We start from the raw sequence: 20,463 nt of genomic DNA, 5'->3' as shown, positions 1-20,463 counted from the left end.
ACAACTAGTTTCAATCAGTTCCCACTATAACATCTTACAAATAATTAACAAAGAGTATGCGGAAGTCGACGAACGCATGCGTGCAAATTTTTAGTCCTTCATATTGTTTAAGTAGTCGATGATAATCATCTTATGGAATAATGAAAATAGCTAAAGTGTATAGGGGTTGCTTTTAAGTCAGTAGGCCTATTTCCTAAGTATTTACTAATTCCCTCTTCTAAACAAGCAATTGACAAATGTGATAAACAAAAATAAAATGAACATTTATTGTAAAAGAATTCAAATCAAATCACCCTCGAGACGATAGATGGAACCCAGGGTTTCAAAAACAAACGCCTTGGATATCTAACCAGCCTGGTACTCAAACGTTCTTACGCTGTTTTTATTAGTTTGAATCTCTTCCATTTACATTTACATAAATATACATATAAAAACAGTAAACTACATGTAAATGGCCGTTCATAAAGATGAATTATAAGAGACTATACAAATTTCATATCACGTTTTAACTATACAATAATAGCACTGGCAGAGTATCTTGATACGTTGCAGCGTCAAGCAACCCCCAATGACACCCCACCACACAGTCCAGCGACTATCGATGAAAGCGCACAACGACTGTTTTTGCTATGCCCTTCCATCAACAGAAGCATAATCCCCTGGCAACACACCTCAAAACCCCGTCCCACGTTGCAACACTACAAGATCAGTGATCTTACATTATTAAAAGTCGGGCAAGCTGTGTTAATCCTACCATTGGTTTCATGGTTAAAAACTGCCATAAAAAAAGTACATTAAAACACTGAGTTGAAAAAAGACTATTGCCAAATTAAGAAACGCCTTAAGACTTTTATCATTTTAGACCAGGCCTAAAATGAACTGATTAGCACAGCCTGCATGCACTCCTATAAAACAAATCATTAATTAAGACAGTATTGCATTACTAATATTTACTAAATTATGTAAAATCTATACCATTATTTAAAAGAAAAACTATGCTATTTACATACGTTTGAGATTTCTGAAGAGCATAACATCCTTTCTGTAGTTCTTCTTGTATAATGTGCGATATTTTTTTTACTAAATATGTTTGTTATTATACATGAACAACTTCTACTCTTTATACATATAAAACTTATTAAAACACAGTACCTAAATTGTGGCTTATTTACACATAAAAATGTTTCGTCTCTGTAAAATTGAAAAGCAGGTTTTGGCACAAATTCTTATCAACGATTTATTTGTAAAAAGTGCAACTAGTTTTTCTTCAGAATGCAGGGCTTGAAAACCTGGAACTTCTTCATTCGCTTTTTCAAACATAATCAATCTTAACTCTTCATATAGTGAACATTCAAGAATAACATGTCTCTCATCTTCTAAAATCTGACAAAATGGACACAAGTGCTGATCTACAGATAAACCTTCATATCTTCCGGTCTCAAGTCTGATTGGTGCCACACCACATCTAAATTTACAAAAGGCTGAACGATGTTTTAAAAGCAAAAGAAGAGTACAATATTTCTCCACACCATACTCTTGTTTAAAGGTACAAAATGTTCACAATTGTAAATACATATTGAGATCTAATAAAGGACTGTGGGCGAAAGTGCACAATATTGCTCTTTTCTACATTTATAAACATATCATTCTGGGAACACCAGTGATTAGCATATTTAACAGTAACTGCAAGTTCTATTCATTATCGGCAATCAAAACGATATGATCTGCATACAACAAAATGCAAATTTTATCGTGATCTATATCAATACCAATGTTAAATGATTTTAAATACAATGCTAGGTCATTGATATACACATTAAATAGGAAGGGCGATAAAATACAGCCCTGTCTTAAACCGGAGTTTACATAGAGAGCGTAGAGCCACTAACATTTTGCCTGTGATACCATTAGACTGTAGGCGAGTCCAAAGCTTTGAACGGTTTATTAAATCATACGCTTTATTAAAATCTATGAACTATGCGAAAGTAGACAGCTTTTGTTTCTTACGAGTGTCAGTAATATCAGTCAGGGATGAAATGTGTTCAATAGTGCTATGTTTTTTCCTAAACCCATTCTGTTCATCAGCCAATAAATGTTCTTGCTCTGCCCACAAGCTAAGTCTATCATTAAGAATGCGACAGTAAGTTTTGTACACAGCCGAAGCAAGTGCTATGCCTCTATAGGATAGTGGGTCACGGGCATCAGCTGTAGTGGATTTTGGAATTGGGTTTATAACACATTTACCCCAAATAGATGGAACTATGTCATTATCAAAGCAAAGATTATACAGAACATGTAGAAAAAGAGGTAACCGTATCATTCCTCAAAACTTCTGCAGGAATATCATCAACACCAACCGCCTTGCCATTCTTGGGTTTAAAAATAGCATTTCTCACTTCTAGAATAGAAATGCTATCATTAAATCCGGACAGGTCATTACTATTACCGCATGGGTTGGAGCTCGGTGCTAGATAATCATCCTGGAGATCTTAACGAAACAAGGAGCTAAAATCACTCTTCCACCTAGTAAGTACATCATTCAAAGACCTAGAAACTTCACCATTTGGAAGTACTATCTCTTCCGGTATCTTATTACGTTTCGTATGTCCAACACCAATTTTACCGATTGACTGCCAGAACTTACTCTAGTCCACATCACACTCATTTAAAAGATCATTTTGCATATTACACCAATATAAGCGTTTACAGCGCTGAACATCTCTGTCAAACATCTTACGTATATATACATAATTCGCTTTATATAAGACTTTGTCGCTTCTATTATTACATTTTAACCATTTACGCTCTGCTAAACATAAGTCATTCCAGATTTTTGACAAGTTACTGTTCCACCAGGGTTTTTACCCCTTCTATCCTGTTCCAGTCTTGCAATAAGATCATTTATCTGCGAAAGGACCGACGGACTCGACAAAAAATCATTTGGGATTTGTCGTAATTCAAATCTATCAAACCCGACGTCCTCCGTAGGCAAATCATCCGTATCAAGACCAACAGTATCTACATTGCAGTCAATAAACCATGACAATAATGAGTGATCTGGTATAGCAATTTGGTTACCCATATTTAAATGTTCACATCTATTTATAACATCAGTAGTAAGACTAACAGTAAAATCACTAATGTTGTACAATTGATCATGGCTGACAAATCCATACAAAAGGTTAACTGTTATATCCCAGAAATGAAAGGAGGAGATAGTTGTGATTGTATACAGTTTTATTAACTCTGATACCGATTTTTCGTGCTGGAATGTAAATTAAGTTGCTATCCAAACCGGTTCATATACTAAATCCAAACCGTTAACTGCTTTTCAACTACTTGTATCCAAACCGTTACACACGTGATACATTATGATTGACTTACGATGGTAGGTTTTTGCAAAAATACTCTACTTTTAGTTTAGAGACTGATGACAAGATATGTGAAAATGTTTCTTTTTTTTCTTAATTGATTTTTATTTGATGATACAATTGCAAGAGGTTTGATTATATCATTTAAAAGTTTCGTTTTCGCTTCTTGATTCCCATAATGTGAAGTTTTTATCTCTTAGTAATTAAAACTGGATTAATCTGATCTTTTTATATCGAATAACTTAAACCTTAAACAGAAAGCTGAAAACGGAATAAATCTTTATGTAAAAATATGTGTTTAATCATGGAAAACACCATAACTTACATGATGTTTTTGACATTGTTTGCTCGGGATAGGCCATATTGGACAGATCCAAACACACGGCTACCGGTGTAGTTACCATACGGTGTTTCTGGATCGGTTTATATGCTTTGCTTATAATTTTAGATAAAAACCTTTTAATTCTTTATACAACAAACGTTTTCTTTCAAGTGGAAAATGGTTTTCAAAGAGGTTATTTTCTCTTTAAAAATAAGGCTGTCAAAAACTAATAAAAAGTATGTATGAAAGGTTTACACATATTGTTATAGGGCATACGACAAAATATGTGGAGTGGAATCATGGAGTGGAGTACATGTTTGGAGTAAGATTTTGGAGTGTAATATTGGAGTGAGATTTTGGAGTCAAAATTATGTGTTTTTTCTTGTCAGGTATGAAGGTAATAAAGACGGAAAGTGGTGGAACGAGCAATGTGACTAAATTACTTGATCGTCTAAGCGAACATATGAGGAGGACCCATTCACATTCATCTTTCTGTATATTCTGATTTCCGATATTGCTATTTTGTTTTCACAAACCTATTTTTATTTGAACCAATTACACGACTCGTTTCAACAAGCATTTGGCTGAACCGATGAGGTATTTTAGTGCGTTTTATCTACACTTCTGTGATATTAATCTATTAATTTCAAATCGAAAAGGTGATAGATAAAAGAGCTCTAGTGAAGTAAAAAGAAAACTGTCATAGCCGTAAAAATGCTCATGATATACAATATAGTAGCCCTTTGATACTTAAAGTAGTTATAACCCTGTTGATACTCTTTATGCTTTAGAACCGAGGTGTGTGGTAGCAGTAAGAACCCTAATAATTGCCAGGAATTAGAAAACCGGTGATAGCACTAAGAAGCCGTGTGATAGGGATTAGAAATCCGTTGATAGCCGAAGCCGAAAGAACCCCGCTGTTAGACATAAGAACCCAGGTGATATTCCTATTATAGAATACTCGAGCATACACCGGTATATACATTACTCCTACAATAGCATACAGAAGTTTACATGAGTATATTCATTACAACTATGATAGAATACAGAAGTCCACACCATTATATTCATTACTCCTACTATAGATACAGAACTTCACATCAATATTTTCATTACACCTATGATGAAATACAGACGTTTACATCAGTATATTCATAACTTCTATTATATAATACTGAGTTTACACCGGTATATACATTACTCCTACAAAAATACAAAAGTTTACACCAGTATATACATTACTCCTGTAAAAGAATTCTGAAGTTTACACCAGAATACACATTACACCTATATAGAATACTGAATTCTTGCATACCAGACGGGGATTTCCGGTATTTTTACCGGTGCTGGAAAAATCCATCTTACACCCCGGGGTATAAGATGACTCTCGTGCTGTAAATGACGTATTACGAACTACATATATGTAGAAGATTTATATGTAGTAATTTATATTTTATTTGAAAACGGAATAAAACTTCAGTACCTTGACAGTTCCTATTCAATTTGGTTCCTGATAGTATATTTCTCGATTCAAATCGCGTTATTTTATCAAAAATTCATAACGTTACACTGCAACTGATAAAACAAAACTGGAGCTAAAACATTGTTCTTTGTTTTGAAACGTCATGACGTCTTTCCTGTTTACGCGCTTTGGTTTCCCGCGCTTTGTTTAAATACACTGCTATAAAAAATAGTTCTAAAAAGAAAGCCGTTCGATTGATTTTATTTTTATTATTATTTCTTGAAATCGGTATGCAAAAAAAAAAAGATTCTGTCACTGGTTATATGTACAGATGAAAATATCCGGCTCTTGGGTAACTGTCTAGGCGGTAACTCGACAGGGAGTCTCGTTACCGCCTAAACAGTTACCCTCGAGGCCGGATATTCCCATCTGCACCTACAACCAGTGAAAGAATCTTATAGTGTACACCAGTATATCAATTACTCCTATAATATATCACTGAAGTTTACACCAATATGTACATTACTACTATAATAGAATACAGAAATTTACACCAGTATAATATTATACATTACTCATTTTATAAAATACAGAAGTGTACACCAGTATATACATAACTCATAAAATATATTACTGAAGTTTACACCAGAATATAAATTACTCCTATAAATAGAATACAGAAAATTACACCAGTATATATATTACTCTTATATTAGAATACTGAAGTTTACACCGCTATATACATTACTCCTACAAAAGAATAAAAAAGTTTACACCTGTATACTGTAAACCTAAAAATGTTCGCGGATACAATATCACGCGTTTTTCCAAACCGCGGACATTTTCGCAGATACAATTATTCGCAGAATCATATCCAGCGAGAACCCTGCGAAAAATGAATTGAACATATTTAGTATGCTAAAGTAAGTACCACTGCATATTTGAATTTATAGTCAGTGGCGTAGCTTCTATAAGGCACTGCAGGCCCGGGCCTGCAGATTATCCGAGAAAGTGAAAAAATAAAAATGCCAAATATGCAATAAAAATCGAAGGGTCAGAGGGGTTAGGCTGTAGGAGGTAATGAATCAGTCACTATCAGGCGCGTATCTGGGCATATGCCCATACGCCTGTGCGTACAATTCAAATTCGACACAAACTGTCAGCGAGAACATAACGAACATATAAAGGAACACAGTGGGAACCGCACAGGAACGGCCGGTGGCAACACCTTCGAACGATAAATGTGTATTTTTCTTCTTTCTAAATTACACATTGCTTACAAAGCTGGCATACCGATACTTCTGTATATCATACTTATCTTCTTTGCAGTTTGCAGTTCATATGATCAGTGGCATCTGGATTATTGTGATCTATAGCGTAAAAGTGAACAATCCTTATATAGGGAGTACGGACATATCATTTGATATCGAACATATATTGTGAATCGCATAGATATGTCTCACAAGAACTAAAAATTCTGTCTGCCTAAGTGACAAACTTAAGTAGAAACAAGCAAAAAATGAAAGTAAAGCAAGTGTTTTAATGCCATGGAAAACAATTATGTAGGTAAACCCTAAACAGTTTCAGAGGTTTAGTATAAAATCATCAACTGTAATTTTTACAAGTACGTGTTTATGTCTCAAAAGAACTGTCCAGCTTTTAACAGTGTTTAATGTTGGGAGGCAGACCCCGGATGTCTCCTTCGGACATAACTTTAGGCCATGAACTGATACCTGGATAAAGCCATAAATTGTTCAGAAAGCCAACCTGTAGTATGAACTGATACCTGGATAAAGCCATAAATTGTTCAGAAAGCCAACCTGATGGTTTCCTCACAATGAAAAATGAAAAAATAGACACCTCGTGCGAGGTTTCGAACATACAAAGATACAAGCGGATACAAGCTAAAGACTTTCATATTTGAAAATATGAACAGTTACTACATATAGTTGAGGTAAACATAAAGTAACAGGTTCACGGGGGAGGAAGTGTCACACGAAGGATGGAGTTCTTCTGATAACCTGTCATGTTTTCTTCTGATAACTGTTACGGAGTTCCTGGAAAACGTTACAGAGTTCGTCTGATTTCTGAATGACGTGCCAAGGAATCGTAGGAAAAAATGGTAATTATTTATCTTTAAATAGAGAGAATGGGGTGTAAAACTAAAGTTTGATGATCAAGGTTGCCTGATGTCTTGTGCTATGCGTCAGAAAAAACTGTTTAGTCTAATAATCAGCGCCACTACTTTGAAAAGAAGACATTTTGAGTAAAATATCGAAATCGTTTGCTCATTCATACATATTATTCTTCTTATTGACGTTCTTCATCCGCATCACATGCAATAGAATAATTTTAGTGCAAAGTTGCAAACATATACCACTTTCTAACAATTTTATGCCCGATTTTTCAAATGTTACGGAATTCCGGTGATAACTCTGAAGATGTCACAGAGTTCTTATGATAATTTTTATTACTGCCAGGGTGTTTCTTGAGCTATGTTAAGATACATTTTAGCTAATTTTATTATTTAAAAAGGGTGTTAACGATGTTCTAACGTAATATATTTATCCAAGGCACAGTATTGTGGTTATATAATGTACGGTATGAGTCTAAGTTTAACTGTTTCCGCTTTTTTCTAAAGTTAGGCATGACTGGCTGCTTGTTTAAAAGTATAAAAATGCATACAAAGATAAAACGCAAAAATAGTTTGTGGAAGAATAATCCTGAAAAAGGTAAAGGATTATCTGTGGCGGCCCGGGGAGACTAAAATGCAGCTTGAGGGGTAATGGTCTGGCTCTTTCTTCCACCCTGACATAGTTTCAATACATGCAGGGCTTGTCCACCACAGGTACTGCTTTGGCAGTTAATGGTTATGCCAAATGGTTTGGCTTAGAATTATGGTCTGCACAGTTTAGTTCATGGTTTTACCTGTGGTGGTAAATGGTTTTATCACGGGGTTCACTTCCGGGTAACGTTGGAACCCCCCTCCACCTTCATGTATGAAGGGGATGCCTAGGGCGTGGTTAACGCCCGGGACTGGTTTTGGAGGATTGGGTATACGGGCCAGACTCGAACTGTTGTCCACAGTTGCGCATTAGTGCGAACATCTGGGTCACGTCACTATGTTTCAACATAGGGCGCAGTTTGCCATTTCCATTAGTTAAGGTATTCTGGGTCTCCCCAGAGCTTCAACAAATATTTTAATTTAAGACATTTCTGCAGCCAGTTAATTACTCCACATACTGTATTCCTAGGTACAAATAAATGTCATCAAGTCTATAGTTGTTATTTATGTTTATTAAGTAGCATGCCATTCACCGGCCAGCAAGTAAGCTCTGGGAGCGTCAAGTTTTCCAGCCAACATATACCCGCTAGCTGAAGTGCCAGGTCGAACATCTGGTACAATTCTAGGTTGTTGGGTGTCCGCTTGACACAGGTTTTTTATACAGGTCGTTGGGTGTCCGTTTGATACAAGTGTTCATTTAAATGCAGTATAATGACATTTATAGTAAAACACGAATAGATAATAAATGCAGTAAATTGTATTTTTTCGTTCTATTAATGGATGCGCTAATGTTCGTGAACAACGATTTATTGGTTTCCGTTTTGATTGATCACTGAATTGAAATCAAATCCGTTATCTTTAATTTAGGGTACATCTATTTGCTGCATTTGCAGAGGCTGTCTTTTTCTGAAGTGGTTGATCGGATTAATGATAAAAAATAATACTATATAGTATGATTTACCGTGATAATTATAACTTTATCATCATATTTTTTTTTAATCCTTTATATAGTTCACACTAAAAAGTACAGTCACAATGCGACACTACACAACACAGAGAGCGAGCTACCGCTTCATGTGTAATCAATTGACATGAGTCATATGATGCTATAGCATATTTACCACAGATTCGAGGCAGATAACCGACATGTTCGTAATGTGACTGGCGTTAATACTGCAGTATTGTCATTACATCTTACAGAATGCATATAATTTTCGATGCGCTGAATACTGCGTACCAAATAGGGGGTTGTCATCCTCATACGTGCATATACTATTTGTCATATAGAATATCATAATGAGTGAATAATGTGAATTTTAAAGTGCTATCTAAATGCTATAAGATGAACAGAATGGCATTTTAGAGTTTAGATGGAAATATTTTAAAGTAAGAGGATTCTGCACTTTCTTACAATAGAATCCACAATGTAATTTCCAAGCCAATTAAATGAAAATAAGAGTATATTTCTGTAACTGTTTAACACTGTACATCATTTATGTGCAATTTGTATTTAAAAAATTAACCATAGTTAGCCAGATCATCATTATTAGCGTACACAGTTCCTTTAAAAGTAACATCTAGTCAGAATAACAAAAATAACACTAAAAACTTATCATTGGAACTCAAAAACACACATACCGTACATTATATAACCACAATACCGTGCCTTGGATAAATACATTTCGTTAGAACATCGTTAACACCCTTTTTAAATAATAAAATTAGCTAAAAAGTATCTTAACATAGCTCAAGAAACACCCTGGCAGTAATAAAAATTATCATAAGAACTCTGTGACATCTTCAGAGTTATCACCGGAATTCCGTAACATTTGAAAAATCGGGCATAAAATTGTTAGAAAGTGGTATATGTTTGCAACTTTGCACTAAAATTATTCTATTGCATGTGATGCGGATGAAGAACGTGAATAAGAAGAATAATATGTATGAATGAGCAAACGATTTCGATATTTTACTCAAAATGTCTTCTTTTCAAAGTAGTGGCGCTGATTATTAGACTAAACAGTTTTTTTCTGACGCATAGCACAAGACATCAGGCAACCTTGATCATCAAACTTTAGTTTTACACCCCATTCTCTCTATTTAAAGATAAGTAATTACCATTTTTCCTACGACTTCTTGGCACGTCATTCAGAAATCAGACGAACTCTGTAACGTTTTCCAGGAACTCCGTAACAGTTATCAGAAGAAAACATGACAGGTTATCAGAAGAACTCCATCCTTCGTGTGACACTTCCTCCCCCGTGAGGTTTATCTGTATTAACAGTACTATATGCCCTAGGTTTAAAATAAGACGTAATGCATGTATAGCTAAACACAGTATAAATATTTGCTGCTATTACAAACAGTTTAGCCAATGATTTATATTTAATTGACACTAAATCTCAGCATACCGGTACATGTATATTAACTGGATGTTTGGATGTTTTAGATTTAGACCACCACTTCATGCGAAACATTTTGCCACAAACCCCTAGTTGCGATACTCAGTCAAAAGCGAGATTCTGTTGTGCATGCAAGTTTCTACGGCAACTACCGAGCGCTCGTTTCTACAAACATACCTACATATTACTTTGCCCATTGAACCTCGGTGTACTCAATTTGGGAATGTTGGAATCTGTTTGCACAAAGGATCACCCGCCTGACTGCTATTCAAGTATCAATAAGATGCAATAAAACAGAGCAGTGGGAGAATAAAACTGATAGTCTTCCGTTATCTCGAGTAAGAAAAACGTGACTGCTTACGTGATATCGAAGGCTTTATTAATGGTTGCAATAACATCTATCAATCTATATCCAGATCTGAATACAGAAGTACTTTTAGCAATTTGCGCAGTTTAAATTTGCATTTTGCCAAAATTAGATGTTTAATGACTAAAAAATGTTATGTTTCCCGTGAGAAAACTTTAAACGTTTGCAATGTGTGCATAGATACATTAATCAAAAACTTGCCAAAATGTTGATGCAGACGCAATGCATTAGTTAATGACGAAGATTCAAATACGATTACAACAAAAGTAAAAAAAAACAACCTAGTATACCTTTAAAGTGCGAGTATCAAAACTTACCAAAATGCGGATGCAGACGCAATGCATTAGTTAATGACGAAGATTTCAATTATGATAAAACCAAAAAAACCTGGTATACCTTTAATGTGCTAGGTAACGTTCCATTCATTGGTTATGTAATATTGACGTTGTGGAGGATATTAAATGAATAATAAATAAATAAATAAATAATCATAGTGACAGCTTTGCACACAGTTCGGATATTCGATGTTTTCACGTGTGTAGCAGTTAGATGCAGTTACACAAACTGCCATAGTGTTAGGCCCCTTTGGCGTGAGCGGGTCTTGGCATTTGTACAATAAAATATATCATAGAATGACACAGTGTTTCAGTGACACAAATATTTTGAAACATAACCATATATCTACTGTTACTATTGATGTCTAATGTACGAAAACAGGGAGTAAATTGTGTAGAGCAATTCACAGAACTCTGATTCTTCAACGTTCTAAGTCTCAGCCGTGCTAGAGCGATACACAATTTCATGGTCAAGTTAATTAGAACTCTTCATTGTAAATAAAGTATACGAAAAATGGTTGTATTCCTCAAAATATCCTGGGCTGCTCGAGTTGCAATTTTTGCTTTAGACAATGTCACGATCCCTGCCATTATGCATGAGCGGTGTGCTAATCTTTGATTTTAAATGATTACCTCCGTAATATGTAGTACAAATGTGACAAACAAAATAGATTAACGCTGGAATATAGCAAGAGAACGCATCTCTTGCCTAAAACATTCACTAAATCTCAATTTTCTGGGAGACTGAGACCCCCTCCCTCACCTACATCATACTCGTAGCATCGCTGCTTCGTTCGTAACTATGCTGCTCATATCTAGCGTACAGTTCAAAACCATCCAGGTACGCTCCCGTACTGTCCAATATTGAACACGTAATTAGAGCGTATTTATTAGATATTTCTATGATTAAAAGATAAAACCGATACCAGTAGTTTTAATTATTTTCTCGCTCGTATACCACCGCCCCGCCAATTATCGCCCCACAACTTTATTAATGTTGGCAAATAGACAGTACTTGCACCGAAAAAAGGGGTTGCGAATGTCATGATCAAATTACGCGGACGGGATTCGAACCCGCGACCTCCGGGTTAGGAGTCCGACGGTACTTACAGGGTTTTTTTACCAAGAGGGGAAGGGGCCAAGGCCTGTTATTTGAGGGGTGTAGGTGGGGTGGGGGAATAGCTAGGTATTTGAGCAAAGGGGAATAAAAACCTGATGTAAAGTCAATTTTTGTGGAAAACTGCATGATTTAAAAGAAATTTACTGAGGGGAAGGGGCCTATCAGCGGCCCCTATTATGAAGGGGAAAAAACACTGATTTAATTCTACCCCTACATCTCGGTGCCTCTCAATAATCCGTGATTCTAATGCATATTGAAAACATAAACTGTTTCAAGTTTATTAAAGTTTGAAAGTATTGTTTTTGATTAAAGAAGTCTAGACCGTGCTGTAAAATCTGTTTCATAGTACAAAATGCATATCTTGAAGTGCGTATACAGCTTATTTTTCAGTTGAATAATTATTGAAATGTGTCTGTTTAATAAATAATGATTTACTACATTTTATCGGTGAATAAATATAATCAGAACTTCGGATGCTTAGTAATTAAATCAGGAGTGCGTAGCACGAGTGATTTAATTATTCGCATCATTTTATCCATCAACAAAATACAGGAACATATTTTTTTATCAGTCACACTGTGAGTGATATAGGTTTGCTATTTCTTTTATTAGCATTCAGCAAAAAATAAACAGAATTTGTTTGTTGTGAATGGATATGGAATATCACATCGAGAACTGATACAATAACTCGCGCTACCTGCTCATGAAAATATTTAATTGCATCAACTGTCAATGTGATATATTCCATATCCAGTCAAAACTGGATCCATATATATAGAATCAGTGGTACAAATCCCATGAATATGACTATCCCGTATGACAGATCAATACAACTCGTACTGAAAAAATGACCATTTTAGAATTATTTTGGCAGCTGACAGAGAATCTGATAAAAAGGTTGATAAAACAGTTACAGAACAGGCTTATACAACACGTTACAAAAAGGATTGGTTTGATTATGAAGATATATGCAACAATTTAAATGATGATGTCATAAACTTAAGTGATTGTTTTCCTCCCGAAAATTCGATAAAATTTGTTAATACACCGTGTGAAAGTGTATGTGATGAAGATCAGCTGAAAATTCTTCAAGAACAAAATGAGCAATCAAATGAAAACAAAATTTTAAATGTAAAAGAAAAGAACCACAAGAAGAATATGGTGGACCAGGAAAGAGACCAGAAAGACCAGAAATTGAGACAGTTATTACAAACAATTCCAGCTATAAATTAACAAAAGCTGAAGAATCACTGCTTACGAAGGGACTGAAATTCATACCAGATAGAACGAAAATAGATAAAGTGAAAATACTGGCAGATCTAGGTGAATGGGAAAGAAGAATGAGATTGCGAGAATTTTTCTATACAGAGGATGTTAAAGATGACAGTAATAGAAAAAGTGAGGATGACCCAAGAGAGCGCTTCAAACTACGCAAAAAGAGCTACTTTACACCAAACAAAGGTAGGGATATGTGGTTAGACCTATACATAGAATTGATCAAGAATGACATAGTTAATAATAGTTTGAAGAGATCAGGAAAACTGAACATCTCACATGATGAACAATCTGCACTCCAGTCAATACTTCATAATGATGATATCATCATCCGCCCAGCTGACAAAGGATCTGGTATTGTTATAATTGACAATGCGGTATACATAAACAAACTCTATACAGAAATGAAATCCAATGAATCTTACATGGAAACCGAAGAAGACCTCACTCTGAACTCTCTTAAAATAGTTAAGCAGCTAGTGAACAAAATGTATAGGGAAGGAGCTATATCAAAAGAAATGCAGGCATACCTTATTCCACGATATCCAAGGGCAGGAAAATTAAATGGCAACCCAAAACTACACAAACCTGGTGCACCATTAAGAACCATCGTCAATGGAATAAACACACCAACTGAAAAATTAGCAGAGGTAGCTGAATATGAATTGAATGAATATGTCACGCAGTCACCAAGTTACTTACGGGACACAACAGATTTTATAGACAAGATTTCACAGATTAAACAGCCCATTCCAAGTGACACCATTCTCTTTTGTTTTGATGTTTGCAAACTATATCCATCAGTACCAAGAGTTGAGGGCCTGCAGGCATGTGAAGAGGGGCCTGACAAAGAGATCTAAGCCAATAATCCCAACTAGATATGTCCTACAAATGATAGAAACTGTACTGGACAACAACAATTTTAATTTAGGCCAAAAACACTATGTACAAACTGACGGAGTAGCAATAGGTTCGCGACTAGGAAAGAATTTTGCATGCAGCTACATGCGGAAGTGGGATGAACAACTGATGAATTTTGAGTTGCAGCCATGGTTCTACAAAAGATTTATTGATGATGGATTTGGACTATGGACAGGTGGCATTGAAAAGCTGAAGCAATTTAGTGAATTTGCAAATAATATTCACCAGAACATAAAAGTTGAACTGAGATGGAGTCATCAAAAATTGGAATTTTTAGACACGCTGGTTAGGTTAGAGAATGGTAATATCTATACTGAATTGTACAGAAAACCATCAGACAAACAGCTCTATATACAGAAAACTTCATGTCATCCGGCACATACCAAGAAGGCATTGGCCTATGGCCTAGGTATAGAATTAAAAGAATTTGTGAAAAAGAACCTGACTATATCAAACACAGAGGAGAACTGAAACAACAGCTAAGAAAAGGAGGATATAGTGGTAGAGAAATTGAACCAAGCTGCAACGGGTCGATAAATTAGACAGGCAGGAATTATTAAAAACAAAAAAGAAGACTGAACCAGAAGAAAAGAGGGTCCCATTAGTGCTGACCTATTCCAAAATGTTACCAGATATACGAAACATCCTGCGAAAACATCAAAAAGTACTCTATAATTCAGAACGTATGAGAACTGTCTTCCAGGAACCACCATTGTTAGCCTTCAGAAGAGATAAAAACATTCGTGATGTATTGGTACATGGCAAAACTAATAGAGCTTTTAGATCTTCTCCTGATATATGTTCCTGCCACATTTGCCTACTGATATTTAAAGGGGAGGTAGCTGACACCACAAAGAGACACACATACCAGACAGTAACACATACCAGTTGTAGTGATACCAATTTAGTGTATGGATTGCTATGCAAACCATGCAATAAAACAATATATGTTGGGGAAACTGAGAGGAGTCTGAAAGAAAGAATAAGTGAACATTTGCGTGATATCAGACAACAGGTTGACAAGCCTATTAATCGTCATTTTATAGGTCATACTGAAAGGGACTTGCAGGTGGTAGTACTGCAAAAGTTATACCATGAAGGCCGCCTTTACAGACAGATAATAGAGGAGAAATGGATGAAGAAGCTTGCAACGAAATTTCCACATGGTTGCAATGTTAAATATAACACATAAATTGAGTGACAGACACATGTGAAATAATACGGGAAGTGACGTTACGTCGTTTGACGTCGTGTTTACAATAAATGACGTCACGTCATTGAGACAAAACAAGTATTATAATATGGATGTTACATAGCTGTATCAATGACTTTTCATGTTTTGATAAAGGCCTGGGGTGGCCGAAAATTCAATAAAAGAGTGATTTTTAATGAATTATTATATCTACTTCCCTATGGAAGATCTTTGAATGAATAAAGTTCATGAATATTTCAAGGATTTTATGAATCTGTTCATAATGCTTGATATTTTCATGAAGTAGATCAAACGACACTTCATGCATAAAACTTCATGAAGTTAGATTAAGAAGTAATCCAGAACAGTTCATGAATAATTCATAATGGTGATGAAAAATTCATGATTTCATGAGTTCCATTTCGCCGGGGCACTGACTGCAAGTATACACATTTTACACAAATGAAAGATGAAAGAAATCGCAAAAACAAAGACAGACTAAACAGATACAAAATATACATAAAGAAGAGACACAACGGGGCATATAACATGTCTACAAGACAGTTTTTTTTTACTTTTATACAGCTGTATTCTCGATAGCCGACAGCTGACTTCAACGACTGCCTATTTCAAATACAGCGGCCGTTTTCGACGGTCTTTTTTTCTCGACCATGCCTATTTAACGGCTAATATACTTTTTCAAGAATAATTTAGAACCCGGAAACTTCACACAGGTGTTCCGAAAGGACACATCTGTTAAACCAGATGATAAAAGTTTTCACAGGTTGTTCATAAACAAAACAATTTGCGCAAAACTTTGGATTTTTGCTCGATTTTTCAAACTGAAGAAATTGTTAGCGAATATCTCAAAACATAACGATCGCTTTTGGCCCAGATATTGTAAATGTAAGCCACGGTCATTCCTTGACAAAACTGTCAAGTTGATTTGCAAGAATTGGCTCCGTTTTAATAGAAATAAATGAAAAACTTTACCTACCGATTTACAGCTGGGTTACATTTCCAGCTGGGTTACATTTCCAGCGGGCGTCAGGATAGCCTGTTATCCAGTGTGTTATTGTATGTCGTTCAATAGATGTATTTTCAGAATAATTCGTAGTTGCTTGTAGCAACCATAAATTGTAAATTTATACTATATGCTAGCTTAAACAGCAGCTGAAAACAAGTTTATCTATATGCTATAGTGTACGTTTTGTTAAACCTAGTTGAAAAATAATCACTGCAGTATAGAGAAAGAGTGGGCAAAATAATTAGGTGTTGACAGGTACATGGAATTATCACAATTTTATCGTCAGATTGTGGGCTATTCAAATCCCTCTGCATCCGTGGTCCGTCCGTCCGTCCGTTAACAATTTCTCGTTATCGCATCTCCTCAGAAGCTAATGGAGGATTTTGACCAAACTTTGTCAGAATGGTGTATTGGTACCCTAGTTGTGTCCTTCTGAAAATCAGACTGGTTCAACAATTCTTGAGTAAGTTATAGCCCTTTATTTATTTTTATGATTTACATATATTTACTAGTATATAGGAAAAACTTTGAAAATCTTCTTGTTCAAAACCACAGGGCCTAGGGCTTTGATATTTGGTATGTAGCATCATCTAGTGGTCTTCTACCAAGATTGTTCAAATTATATTACTGGGGTCAAATATGGCCCCGCATCGACGGTCACATGTTTTATATAGACTTATATAGGGAAAACTTTGAAAACCCTCTTGTCCAAAACCACAGGGCCTAGGGCTTTGATATTTTGTATATGACATCATCTAGTGGTCCTCTGGAAAAATTGTTCAAATTAATCCCCTAGGGTCAAATATGGCCCAGCCCTGGGGGTCACATGGTTTACATAGACTTATATAGGGAAAAACTTTTAGAATCTTCATGTCCATAACCTACATCACTCAAATTTGGACCACATGTATAGTTTTGAGTGGCAAGATGAACCTTGACATGAGTTGACCTTGACCTAGTGACCTACTTTCACATTTCTGTAGCTACAGCCTTCAAATTTGGACCACGTGTATAGGTTTATGTACCGAAACAAACTTTGACCTTGACATTGACCTAGTGACCTACTTTCACATTTTTGAAGTTAGTGTTTTACTTTCGGTCATATAAAGGTGGTGTAACGTTATATTTAGACCCCGTCAGTAATTTACATAGGGGTCATTTTACAACGTTGAAAATTGACCTCCTAAGTCATTTCAATGTTACACCACCATTACATGACAGACCCAAAAAACATAAACAACCAGGTCAGTACTGCGACTCGAACCAACGGCCCTGAATCGATGAGAGCTTTTTAATTTTACGTTGAAATATGACCAGACTGTAGTTAATCAGTTTTCCGAGACATCCCGTCCATACATTACACATATAGTCATCAATTTTACATATAGACGTTAATAAGCATCCAGAGATGTGTAGCTGGGTTTTAATTTCTATATCTGTAGGGGCGTACCTAGACATACGCCTATACGCCTGTGCGTAAACTTCAAATTCGGCACCGTGAAAATGTAAAGGCTTAAGATGCTAAATATGCAATAAAATGTAAAGCCTAAGGAGTTAAGGTGGCTATTTAAAGTTCTTCATTTGAACAATATCATCTTAATGAAATTATCAAATTCGTTTTTGAAATATTAGACTGATTTGTGTTCTTTTAATAATCGTGAATATAGAAAAAACGTAATATGTAAGTGTAAATTTCATGGAATCATAGAGCACAGCAAACACAACCAGAGACCACACCGCCAAATAGGCCTGCCACAAACAGAAACACTTACGCAAACACGCACGCACGAGTACACAAACTGACAGCGAGGACAAAATGGACGGATATTTTTATATTGGGCATCCCTTGGTTAAAGTTTTCTATAGAAGAAATTACGCATAGAAATGTCTCACAAGAACCAAAATACCCAGATATCAAACTTAAGTAGAAACATTCGAACAATGCTAGTCAAGCAAGTGTATTAATGCTATGGAAAATATGTAGGTAAACCCTGAAATGTTTAGAAAGTTTAATATAATATGATCAATTAAAGTAAATTTGCAATATTTTACAAAAATTCTAGCCAATGATTTATATTTAGTATACATGTATACTAATTGGATGTTTTACGTAGATAAGGGGAATCATTTTGTGATACTCAGTCAAAAAAGAGAGTATATTGTGCAAATCATGCGAGGAAGCCATCCACCTGACTTACGGAAGGTCGGTGGTTCTACCTAGATGGCTGTGATGAAATAATATACGGAGGGACACATGGGGTCTTGTCTACCTCCACTATCAAAGCTAGAAAGTGTGTCGGTGCGTCGTTATACCCAACAAATATATTGTGCATACAAGTTTCTACGGCAACGACCGAGCGCTCGTTTCTAGAAACATACCAACATATTACTATATATGCCCATTAAGAACAGAAATTATCAGCCGATGTCTCGAGAAAGAAAGAAATTACGCTAAATATAACACTCTTGGCGTGATATTGAAGATTTTTTCATGGTTGCAATTAAACCTATCAGTCTATATCGTAATACCATTTAGCAATTTACGCAGTTTGAATTTCAGATGTTGCTTACAATAACTAGAAAAAAGGTTACGTTTTGCGTGAGATAACTTAAAATATTTGCAATGTGTAGGTAGATACATTTATCTAAAACCTGTCAAAATTCGGATGCAGAAGTCATGCATTAAATTAAACATTGACGAAGATTTCGAAAACGATAACAACAAAAAACTAGTACATCCTTAATGTGTGCGGTAACGTTCCACTCATTGCCTAATAAGTATGCAATCTTTACAGAGGATATTAAATAATAAATAATGATAATAACAGCTTTACGCACGGTTCGAATATGCAATTTGTTCACATGTGTAGCAGTTTGGATTAGGTAGTAAGAGTTTAGGTGAGTTACCCTAACAGACACATTGTTAGGTCCATTTGGCGATACACACATGTCTTGGCAGTTGCACAAATAAAATATACCATAGAAGGACACAGTGTTTCAGTGACGCAAATATTTTGAAACATAACTGTATATCTACTGCTACTGTTGATTTAAAGTTGTTTTGCCATGGAGTGTATTGTATAGAGCAATTCACATAACTCTGACTTTTCAGCATGTTAAGTCTGGCATAATTCATTTGTATCGAATTAATTCAAGGAAAAATCTGTGAAATAGAAACTAAACATTTTAAAATCTTAGATAAAATTATCAATGAATACTAGTACGGGCCAAATATCGTGCCAGAGCGATCGAGCACACACTTTCCAGAGTAAAGTTACAAAGGACTCTATACGAAAAATGGTTATATTCCTCCAAGTATCCGGAGCTGCTCCAGTTGCAATTTTAGACACTGTCACGATCCCTGCCAGTAAGCATGCGCGGTGTGACAAACTATGAATTTTAATGATTATCTTTGTAATATGTAGTACAATGTGACAAACAAAATATATTAACGTTGGAATATAGCAAGAGAACGCATCTCTTGCCGAACATTTTTCAACATTTTCAAGGGGAGGCCACAAAAACTCAATCCGCCTTGAGATGGAGACCCCCTCCCTCACTACCCCACATTCGCAGCATTGCTGCTTGGTTCGTAGCTATGATACTCATACAGTTCAAAACATCCAGGTACGCCCCTGATCTGACCTGTATCTGCAGAGTTATGGCCGATGAATTGGCATATAGCAAGACGTATTAACAGCTTGTAGCGCTTGAATGTATAACTAAACGGTTATTACTTACAGTCCTGAGAAAAATACAGAAATGTATGATCTGTATGGTAAAAATGCAAATTGCGTAAGATTATTGGGAATCAGTTTTTCAACGTTGAAATATGACTTGACTATAGTTGATCAGTTTTCAACGAGGGTCAAATTTTCACGCGT

This window comes from Mercenaria mercenaria, chromosome 17, assembly GCF_021730395.1.
Source record: "Mercenaria mercenaria strain notata chromosome 17, MADL_Memer_1, whole genome shotgun sequence".
Taxonomy (NCBI): domain Eukaryota; kingdom Metazoa; phylum Mollusca; class Bivalvia; order Venerida; family Veneridae; genus Mercenaria; species Mercenaria mercenaria.
This window is presented reverse-complemented; position numbering follows the sequence as displayed.